Below are 10,961 nucleotides of genomic sequence, written 5' to 3'. Positions count from 1 at the left end.
TGGCAAACCTCAGGAAAATGATGCAGCCCTGGCATCTCTAGAGAAGTTGCAGCACTAACGGGCATTGTAAATAAACATGTATTTACAAATGCATTCCCAGCACTTCCCTGGCAAGTGCTGGGAAAAGCCTAGCAGGCTACAGAAGTGTCTAGGAGGGTTACAAAGGTCCAGAAGCAAGAGAGAGCGCACGGGCTAGTTGAAATGGAAGAGGGAGCTGCAGGTTGCAGGGCTTGTTGATGGGGATGACCTCTAAGCTGAGATCCGAAGGAGGAGCAGGAGCCGGCCAGGCAGTGACATGATGGGAAAGAAGAGGGTGGGGTCAGGGGTATGTTGCAGGGAGAAGAGCAGGGACGGTATCTACAAATGTGTTGTGGAAAGAGAAAAAATCCTAGTTCAAGGAAAGGTAAGATCTGTGTCTCCAGGGAGATTTAGAAAGGTATCTTTCAGGGGCTCTTAACCTTTTTTTTTTTGTGACACAGACCCTTTCGGCAGTCTGGGGAAGTCTAAGGATCTCGTCTCCGAATTTTTTTTTAATGTTCATTAAATTTTTAAAATTCTTTGTAGAGACAGGGGTCTCACTATGTTGCCCAGACTGTCTTTGAACTCCCAGACTCAAGGGCTGCTCCTAAGATTTCAGGCATGAGCCACCATGCCTGGCCAGAATGTTGTTTTTAAATGTGTAAAATTAAATATATTGGAATACAAAGACAACCAATTTTGTTGGAATAGTTGCCAAAATATTCTCAAAGTTTGTGATGTAATAATATAATAATGCATGCACTTTTTTTTTGAAATGGAGTCTTGCTCTGTCACCCAGGCTGGAATGCAGTGGCATGATTTCGGCTCACTGCAACCTCCACCTCCCAGGTTCAAGCAATTCTCCTGCCTTGGCCTCCCTGGTAGCTGGGACTACAGGCATGCGCCACCACACCTGGGTAATTTTTGTATTTTTAGTAGAGACGTGGCTTCACCATGTTGGCCAGGCTGGTCTTGAACTCCTGACCTCAAATGATCCACCCGCCTCAGCCTCCCAAAGAGCTGGGATTACAGGCGTGAGCCACCGTGCCTAGCTTAATGCATGCACTTCTTTATGAATGCATAACGTTACAAGACCTAATAGCGGGTCTAAAAATTACCATAATTTTGAAGTAGCAGTGAGCGTAAAGCAATAACAGTAATCTGACATAAAAATATCTGTGATTTCTATTGGTGACAAAATAATGGATAAGGTTAATATTACTGTAGTTAGTTGCTTACAGTTACTGAAGGATGTGCTTTCAATTAGGGAGTATGGAAATAAGGATGAAATCTTTTTCTGAACCAAATAACCCACTGAATTCTATCCATGGACCCCTTGGAAATGCGTGGAACCCAGCAGAAACCCTTCCTAGCAGCAGGGTGGAGAATGCATTGGAGAGCAAGGCTAAGGAAGGGTGACTCAATGTCCTGAGCCCAAGGAGGTATCAACATTCCTAACGGATTTGGATCTATAACAGAAAGGAGCCACTGGAGCCAGCAGAGAATGGGGCCACTGCTTTCCACACTCAGTGCCCAAACCTTGCTGAAGCACCTGCCAGGTGCCCGGTTGTGGAGCATGGTGCAATGCATACAGCTTCGTGGAGGAGAGAATCTGTAAACCATGACTGCAGAAGATTGATAAATACTGATTATTAATCTACAGCACAGTATAGGATTGATGAATACTAATTATTAATCTACAGCACAGATTAGGAGGGTGATTAAGCCAGCATGCAGTAGATTTGGGTTACACTCCTTTCTACGGTTTAGAAGCTGTATAACCTTAGGCAAGCTAATCTTTCAGTCTCCTCATCTGTAAAATGGAGTAATAAAAATATCTGTCATGATCAAGGGTTATAGTGATGTAATTCACGTAAAACGTGGTGCCTGTAGATAATAAATACTGGATAAAGTGTCTCGTGGTAGCTTTTGAAGTGAAACCTGGTATTTCATAATCAGGACAGGTGTTAAAAACCCCAGAGCAACAGTCTACAATAATTGAAACTCCTCAGTTAGGAGCGATGTTAAAGTTGGAACAGAGCAGCATTGGAACATATGGGATGGTAATAATTGTGGAATTCTATTCACTGTTGTTAACTTAATATAAAAAGAAATTAAATCCAGCACGTTTTCTGATTCCTGGAAAGTCTCCTTCCCTCCCTTTTCTTTATCTGTGACGTCGGAACGTTCCAAATACTGTATTTCTTTTTTTTTTTTTTTTTTTTTGAGACGGAGTCTCGCTCTGTCACCCAGGCTGGAGTGCAGTGGCGCAATCTCGGCTCACTGCAAGCTCCGCCTCCCGAGTTCACGCCATTCTCCTGCCTCAGCCTCTCCGAGTAGCTGGGACTACAGGCGCCCGCCACCACGCCCGGCTAATTTTTTGTATTTTTAGTAGAGACGGGGTTTCACCGTGGTCTCGATCTCCTGACCTCGTGATCCGCCCGCCTCGGCCTCCCAAAGTGCTGGGATTACAAGCGTGAGCCACCGCGCCCGGCCCCAAATACTGTATTTCAACATTTCACGCCTGAAATTGACGGTGCCAGGTTAATTGAGTAATAAATAATGAGTATTCAACTTTTTCCGCTCTGCAAATTTACTTTGGTTATTAAAAAATTCATTCCGCTCTGCAAATTTACTTTGGTTACAAGCAAAAAGAAGCCACCACATCGACGAGGATGGGATTCGAACCCACGCGTGCAGAGCACAATGGATTAGCAGTCCATCGCCTTAACCACTCGGCCACCTCGTCCCAGAAGTCTACTGTTTCCTGATTGCTATAGGGAGTAATATCAAGGGGATGTGACGCAATGTTATGGAAGCCGCCATTTTGTACGGAAGCCAAAGTCCAGTGATTTCCATAGCAAGCAATCGAAAGAAGATGGCCGCTCCCATGATTGTGGGGGAGGTCTGCACTGGGGAGGGGCACAGGAAATTCTGTCGAAAATGAGATAAACTTGAAGGAAATAAAATTGACACGGAGGCTGGGAAAGTAGTTTTCCTTAAAGGAGTCTTAGAAATAGGGTTGGTCTGGAACCTAAGGGGCGGAGCGGACGCGTAGAGCCGCTTTGCGCGTGCGCATCACCTAGGCGGTTAGATTTGAATACTTCACTGAGGCGAGCTGGGCGTTGTGAAGGGACTGCTAGAGGCGGCGGTGAGTTTCCGCTCTGAGGAGCGTGTGGACCCGAAACAAGTCTGCGCAAAATTTCTCGAGCAGGTGGACCGCGGCAGGTAAAGAGAATGACTTTTTCGTTCTGGGCTCCAGGGAAGGCTTCGGGTTTTGTCTGGGCGCCCTGAAGTTCCTGCAGTGGGAGGTAGGATACGCTCCCTCAGCCTGGCGGCCTCCGTTAGCGACGGGCCGAGTAGACGCCTCTGCCCCGGGCCGGGCACACTGTGCTCTTTTTTCCTCTCGTCGGCCTGCACGTTGTGCTGCCTCCCGCTTCCCTCACACTTCTCCGCCCGCACCGGGGCCCCTCCGGCCACCCGCCTTGGGTTGCTTGTCCGTCGCTCTCTTGGCGTCTCCTTCCGCCCCGGCCTGCCGTCTTACGTCAGGGCTCGCGGACTCTTCTTGCACCTCTGCCGCTCTTCCCTAGGGACCTCTCGGCTGTTTGTATTTCTCACTTAAGCTTTTCTTGGCTCTAAATGAAGTGACAGCAAGGAGTGATTTTAAAATTCTCAGCTCTTCATGGTTAAAGGTGTCTGCTCGGAGTGCTGGCCGCACGTAACAGATTTTTCGTTTCCTGCAGATATAGTAACATTAACAAATGAAGTCAATATTAGTACTCCGCAAATTAGTTTTTAAAAATCCTCTTCTGTTCGTCATTCCTCAGGATTTAAGCCCTTATTTTTGACGTTTATTTAAATACTCAAGTTTGAGGGGGGAAAAGTATTGCCGATTGGAATTTTACAGATAGGTTTAATAGGCATTAACAGATAAAGGATGTGGATGAAGGCCAAAGCAGAAGCTTATTCCAGTCTAGATATTAAAATTGATGTTTTCACTTCTGTCGAATTCTGTAGATATTTATTGGGTTCGTTGTCCTGTGATAGGGCCGGGCACAGATGATTCGGAGTCCCAAACCTAGAGGGGTTTACAATTCAGAAAGGGAAATAACTAATATACACAAATAACTAGAATACAAGACAGAATGTAAAAGATTATAGGACATTCTAAAGTGGTGTGGGAGCACAGTAAAGGGAGAGCTTATTTGATGCTTTTGGTGATGGATTTGTGGAGAAGACCGCATTTGAGGTGGACGTTGGTTGGAGAGATGATTTACAGAGATGGGAGTTAATATATGGTAAAATTTTGGTAATTAAAGGTTAGGGTCAAAGCAGTATAATTCTTGGCTTTGTGAATGGCTGGAAATCTTTGCAAAATGATAAATACATGTAAATTGAATTAAAATGTTTGGAATGGTAGTATTAATGATGTGTTCGATGTTAAGTAATAGACTGTAAAAGATACTGACTCAAGATATTGCCAGTAAAGCAGTGCTGTCCGATAAGGGCTTCCTGTGAAAATGGTAATGTTTTATATCTGCACTCCAACATGGTACCCATTAGCGACATGGGACTATGGAGCACTTGAAATATCATTATTATATTGTGACCAAAGAACTGATTATTAAATTTTATTTTATTTTTATTAATTTAAATGTAAATAACTGCTGTATTGGACAGCACAGGTCTACAGTCTCTGTCATTTCTCTCTTATCCTCCTACAATCCCGGAAAATACTAACTCTAGATATCGGTTGTATAAATGTAGGAGTGGGAAAAGAGCCAGATAGTAAATATTTCAGGCTTTACAGGCTACATGGTCTTTGTCACATATTCTTTGTTTAGTTGTTATTGCTTGCCTTGTTTTCTACAATCCATTAAAAGTGTAAAAAAACACTCTTAGCTCAAAGGCTAATTGGGCTCAGTCGCTGTTTGAAGACCTACGGATTATTTAGACTAGTGGTTCCCAAATTTGCTTGATGCATGGCACCCTTAGATCAAAAGAAATACCTAACAGTCTATTTATTGAGTACAGTGGTTGGGTCCAAACATTAAGTATATATGTCCCAAACTTAGTAGCCATTTAAAAAAAAACAGAAATTGAAGGAAAAGATGATATTTTAAATTTTATTTTATTTATTTATTCTTTTTTGTGAGACGGATTCTCGCTCTGTCACCCAGGCTGGAGTGCAGTGGTGCTATCTTGGCTCACTGCAGCCTCCGCCTCCTGGGTTCAAATGATTCTCCCGCCTCAGCTTCTCCAGTAACTGGGATTACAGGCACCCGCCACCACGCCCAGCCAATTTTTATATTTTTAGTAGAGATGGCGGTTTCATCACGTTGGCCAGGCTGGTCTGGAATTCTTGACCTCGTGATCCGCCCGCCTTGGCCTCCCAAAGTCCTGAGATTACAGGCGTGAGCCACCGTGCCTGGCCAAAATTTTATTATTAAATAATCGCACTTACTGATTAGATATCTGTGCCTGTTGGACACTGCACAACTTCTGAAACTTTGGAATCAGTTTATACCCTGTCACCCTCATTTACTGTACTACTTTAATAAAAAATACTTGCTTTTGGGCCGGGCGCGGTGGCTCATGCCTGTAATCCCAGCACTTTGGGAGGCCGAGGTGGGCAGATCACCTGAGGTCGGGAGTTGGAGACCAGCCTCACCAACATGGAGAAGAAACCTCGTCTCTACTAAACATACAAAATAAGCCAAGCGTGGTGGCGCATGCCTGTAATCCCAGCTACTCAGGAGGCTGAGGCAGGAGAATTACTTGAACCTGGGAGGTGGAGGTCGCAGTGAGCCAAGATTGTGCCATTGCACTCCAGCCTGGGCAACAAGAGTGAAACTCCATCTCAAAAAAAAAAAAAAAAAAGTACTTGCAACTGCGAACAGTTTATCTTTACAGTGATAAGTTATTAAAACTAATGTAATGCAAATGGCACTGTTTTGATCTAGTAGTTCACACAGTACCTGACAGATGTTCAGAACTGCTGTGCATCTCTCAAAATTTTTAAATATCCCAGGACACCATTGTGAGTATGCTGCAGCACCCTTGGGTGCCAGGTACACAGTTTGGAATCAGTAACTTTTTTGATTTTTTCTTCTTTTTCTTTTTGAGACGGAGTCTCACTCACTCTGTTGTCCAGGCCGGAATGCAGTGGTGCCATCTCATCTTACTGCAATCTCTACCTCCTGGGTTCAGGGGATTCTCCTGCCTGAGCCTCCCAAGTACCTGGGATTATAGGAACACGCCTCCACGCCTAGCTAATTTTTTTGCCCTGCTAATTTTTTTTTGTATTTTTAGTAGAGACAGAGGTTTCACCATGTTGCCCAGGCTGGTCTTGAACTCCTGGCCTCAAGTGATCCACCCACCTCGGCCTCCCAAAGTGCTGAGATTACAGGCTTGAGCCATTGCACCAGGCCCCTGGAACCAGTAACTTAATGTGTCGATAATCAAGAGTTTGGCCATAACAGTGTTTTATAAATGAGGCTTACTTGTGAGTCTGGAGTCTCCTATTTGTGTTGAAGGTGGAACTTAACAGTTATAGAATATTTTAAAAGGGGGACTTCAGTAAGTTTGAATTTCATCAGTTAATTGCCAATCGATTGGTCTACAGATTGGGCAGGAATTATGCTTAATGACTGTTTTAAACAGCAAAGACATTTAGGTGATCTTGAGTTGATAGTAGTTATTATCTGTGAATTTTGAACATGTGCACTGAATTTGAAAATATTTCCCCTGGGCGCGGTGGCTCACGCCTGTAATCCCAGCACTTTGGGAGGCCGAGGCGGGCAGATCACTAGGTGAAGAGTTCGAGACCAGCCTGACCAACATGGTGAAAACCCGTCTTTACTAAAAGTACAAAAATTAGCTGGGCGTGGTGGCAGGCGCCTGGAATCCCAGCTACTCGGGAGGGTGAGGCAGGAAGGAGAATCACTTGAACCCAGGACGAGGATGTTGCGGTGAGCTGAGATTGCACCATTGCTCTCCAGCCTGGGCAACAAGAGCGAAACTCTGTCTCAAAAAAAAAAAAAAAAAAAAAAAAAGAAAATATTTCCAAAGGAGAAAAAACATGCGAGTTGGTGGTCAAATAATTGTTTCTTAATTACTCATTCAGCAAATGTTTATTGGGGCCGGGCCTGCTGGCTTATACCTGTAATCCCAACACTTTGGGAGCAGAGGTGGGAGGATCACTTGAGGCCAGGAGCTCATGACAAGCCTGGGCAACCTAGTAGACTCCACCTCTAGAAAAAAAAATAAAAAAATTAGCCAGGCATGGTGGCAGGTGCCTGTAACCCCAGCTCCTCAAGAGGCTGGGGCAAGGGGATTACTTGAGCCTAAGAGTTTGAGACTGCAGTAAGCCGAGATCACACCACTGCACTCCAGCCTGGCCCCCCGGCCCCCTCAAAAAAAGAAAAAAAGAAGTGAGTGGGTTGGGGATATTGGGGCTATATATTAAAAATAGATCTTGGATTGAATAGCAGTAAATGGCTGTCATACTTTTTGGATCTTAGAGGGAAAGTTTTCAGGCTGGGCGCGGTGGCTCACGCTTGTAATCCCAGCACTTTAGGAGGCCGAGGCGGGCGGATCACGAGGTCAGAAGATCGAGACCACAGTGAAACCCCGTCTCTACTAAAAATACAAAAAATTAGCCGGGCGTGGTGGCAGGCGCCTGTAGTCCCAGCTACTCGGAGAGGCTGAGGCAGGAGAATGGCATGAACCCGGGAGGCGGAGCTTGCAGTGAGCCGAGATTGCGCCACTGCACTCCAGCCTGGGCGACAGAGCGAGACTCCGTCTCAAAAAAAAAAAAAAAAAAAAGAAAGTTTTCAAAGTTTAACTATTAAGTTGATCTTTCCTATTAGTTTTTTGAATAGATGCTGTTAATTTACCTTCTATTTCTAGTTTGCTGTATTAAAAAAATTTTTTTTTTAATTTGTTTTCGAGACAGGGTCTAGCTCTGTTGCCCAGGCTGGAGTCTAGTGGCGTGATCACGGCTCACTGCAGCACCTACCTCCTAGGCTCAAGCTATCCTCCTGGCTCACCCTCCCAAGTAGCTGGGACTACAGGCGTGTGCTACCATGCCTAGTTAATTATTTTTATTTTTAGTAGAGACAAGGTCTCACTATGTTGCCCAGGCTGCTCTCAGACTCCTGGAGTCAAGCAGTCCTCCCACCTTGACTTCCTAAAGTGCTGGGATTACAGGCATGAGCCACCATGCCTGGCCCATTTGAAAAAAAAATTTTTTTTTTAACAACTATAGCTTTAAAAAAGAGTATTTTTCAAAACATTAGCTGGGCATGGTGGCGGGTGCCTATAGTCCCTGCTACTAGGGAGGCTACTTGGGAGGCATGAACCCGGGAGGCGGAAGTTGCAGTGAGCCAAAATTGCGCCAGTGCACTCCAGCCTGGGCGACAGAGCAAGATTCCACCTCAAAAAAAAAAAAAAAAGAATATATATATTTTTTTAAACAGGAAAGGATATTAAAATTCCTTAAGCATCCTCCCCCACCCCCCAGACAGGGTCTTTCTCTGTTGCCTAGGCTGGAGTGCAGTGGTTTGATCTCTGCTCACTGCAGCCTCTGCCTCCCAGGCTCAAGCGATCCTCCCACCTCAGCCTCCAGAGTAGCTGTAACTACATGTGCGAGCCACCATGCCCGGCTTAGTTTTGTATTTTTCGTAGAGATGGGGTTTTATCGTGTTGTCCAGGCCCCTGTTGAACTCCTGAGCTCAAGTGATCAGCCTGCCTTGGCCACCCAAAGTGCTAGGATTACAGGTGTGAGCCACTGCGCCCAGCCCTTAACTTTTTTCCTCATCTGTTGAGATGATGATATCATTTTTACCTTTTAATCTGTTAGTAAGGTAAATTGCAAGGTTGATTTTCTGATACTAAACTGATTGTGTATTCCTTTTTTTTCTTTTTTTTTTTTTTAAAGAGACGGGGTCTCCCTGTGTTGACCAGGCTGGAGTACAGTAGCTATTCACTGTTGCAATCATAGTACACTGCAGCCTGGAACTCCAGGGCTCCAGAGATCCTCCTGCCTCAGCCTCCCAAGTAGCTGGGACTACAGGCACATTGCCCTGTATCTGCCCACCCAGTTTTGCATTTCTGCAATAAAACCAACATGACCGTGGTATATTATCCTTCTTACAAATTGCTGGATTCTTTTTGCTGATATTTATTTGGGATTTTTTTTTTTTTTGAGATGGAATCTCGCTTTGTTGCCCAGGTTGGAGTGCAGTGGCACCGTGTTGGCTCACTGTAACCTCCGTCCCCTGGCTCAAGCAATTCTTCTGCCTCAGCCTCCTTAGTAGCTGGGATTACAGGCACTCACCACCATGTCTGGCTAGTTTTTATATTTTTAGTAGAGACGGGGTTTTACCATGTTGGCCAGGCTGGTCTCGAACTCCTGACCTGAGGTAATCCACCCACCTTGTCCTCCCAAAGTGTTGGGATTACAGGCGTGAGCCGCCACGCCCGGCTATTTGGGATTTTTGTACTTTTGAGAATGGTGTGTGTGTGTGTGTGTGCGTCTCAGAGGTGGTTGCAGGAAAGGGAGTTAAATTTTTATCTTCCATGGTGGGAAGACAGACAGTTTAATGGCTAAAACTAGAAAAATAGCTGGGCACAGTGGCTCATGCTTATAATCCCAGCACTTTGGGAGGCAGAGGCAGGTGGATCGAAGCACATCAAATATCTTTCAGGTACCTGTTTACTTGTTGCTAAAAGCAAGAAGAACATTGATCCTGTTTATGTGTATTGTATTAATTTAGTGTTGTGGTGGAAACTAATATGGTTGAGTCAAAATCTCTAGCTATTCTTTTTTGAAGTCTGCAGTGGCATTTTTTTCTTATCCAAGGATGAGATTCTAAAGTTAATACATAAAGTGAAAATCAAATATAGGGAGGCAGGAACTGAGACCAGTTCAGGAAACTTCACGTTATGCCTGTTAGTTCATATTCTTTCCAGGGCAAATACTCACCGAGTGAAATTTAAAGCATTATCAGCTATGCTAATAAGGTGTTATTTTCATGTGTTAAATTTTTTTGCTGAGTACTTATCGTTGACTTTCCCTCAGATAAATATACATATGATGCAAATTCACTGTATTTAGATACCTAATTCAGGTGTCTCCAACCCCCTGGGCCGTGGAACAGTATAGGTCCACTGCCTGGGTGGCACAGTGGGAGATCAGTAGCAGGCGAGAATTAGCGCCTGAGCTCTGCCTTCTGTCAGATCAGCAGTGGCATTTGATTCTCACAGGAGCACAAACCTTATTGTGAACTGCACACACTAGGGATCTAGGTTGCGGGCTCCTTATGAGAGTCTAATGCCTGATGATCAGAGGTGGAACAGTTTCATCCCGAAACCATCCCCCATCACACCCTCCAGGTCTGTGGAAAAATAGTCTTCCATAAAAGTGATCCCTGGTTTGGAAAAGGTTGGGGACCACTTATCTAATTGATGTCCATTTTGGGAGTGGATTATTAAATAATCTGCAAACTCTTCTTATAAACTAGGCCAAATTTTTATTTGAACCAGTAAAGTCCCTATCATCCTGATCAAAGTTAGTCACTGATTTTTATCTTGAGTGTGATAATTTTCCAGGAATATTAATTATAATAGTGGTTTAAATTCCTTTAAATGGGCCAGGCGTGGTGGCTCATGCGTGTAATCCCAGCACTTTCAGAGGCCGAGGCGGGTGGATCACGAAGTCAGGAGATCAAGACCACGGTGAAACCTCGTCTCTACTAAAAATACAAAAAAAATTAGCCAGGTTGGTGGCGGGCGCCTGTAGTCCCAGCTACTTGGGAGGCTGAGGCAGGAGAATGGCGTGAACCCGGGAGGCGGAGCTCGCAGTGAGCCGAGATGGCACCACTGCACTCCAGCCTGGGCCACAGAGCGAGACTCTGTCTCAAAAAAAAAAAAAACAAAAA

At 44.8% G+C, this 10,961-nt stretch overlaps 1 protein-coding gene and 1 non-coding gene across 4 annotated transcripts in view; one reads left to right on the top strand and one right to left on the bottom strand.

Annotated features, from left to right (window-relative positions):
• Positions 1-2,685: 2,685 nt before the first annotated feature.
• On the bottom strand, positions 2,686-2,767 carry TRNAS-GCU (transfer RNA serine (anticodon GCU)). The gene has a single exon. It is a non-coding gene; the product is annotated as a tRNA-Ser (tRNA).
• A 123-nt stretch (positions 2,768-2,890) lies between these two features.
• Positions 2,891-10,961, top strand: part of KNL1 (kinetochore scaffold 1) — a 70,639-nt gene continuing 62,568 nt past the window's right edge. For 2 of the 3 annotated variants that reach the window (XM_032175142.2, XM_032175141.2), the window contains exon 1: positions 2,891-3,246. The gene's annotated coding sequence lies outside the window, so the exon portion shown is untranslated. The remainder of the gene's footprint in view (positions 3,247-10,961) is intronic. The other variant, XM_032175145.2, reaches the window with a different exon arrangement.

The sequence above is a fragment of the Hylobates moloch genome, unplaced genomic scaffold (genome assembly GCF_009828535.3).
Source record: "Hylobates moloch isolate HMO894 unplaced genomic scaffold, HMol_V3 SCAFFOLD_14, whole genome shotgun sequence".
Lineage (NCBI taxonomy): Eukaryota > Metazoa > Chordata > Mammalia > Primates > Hylobatidae > Hylobates > Hylobates moloch.
Note: the sequence above shows the minus strand (reverse complement) of the source record. Positions and strands in the feature narration are given on the sequence as shown.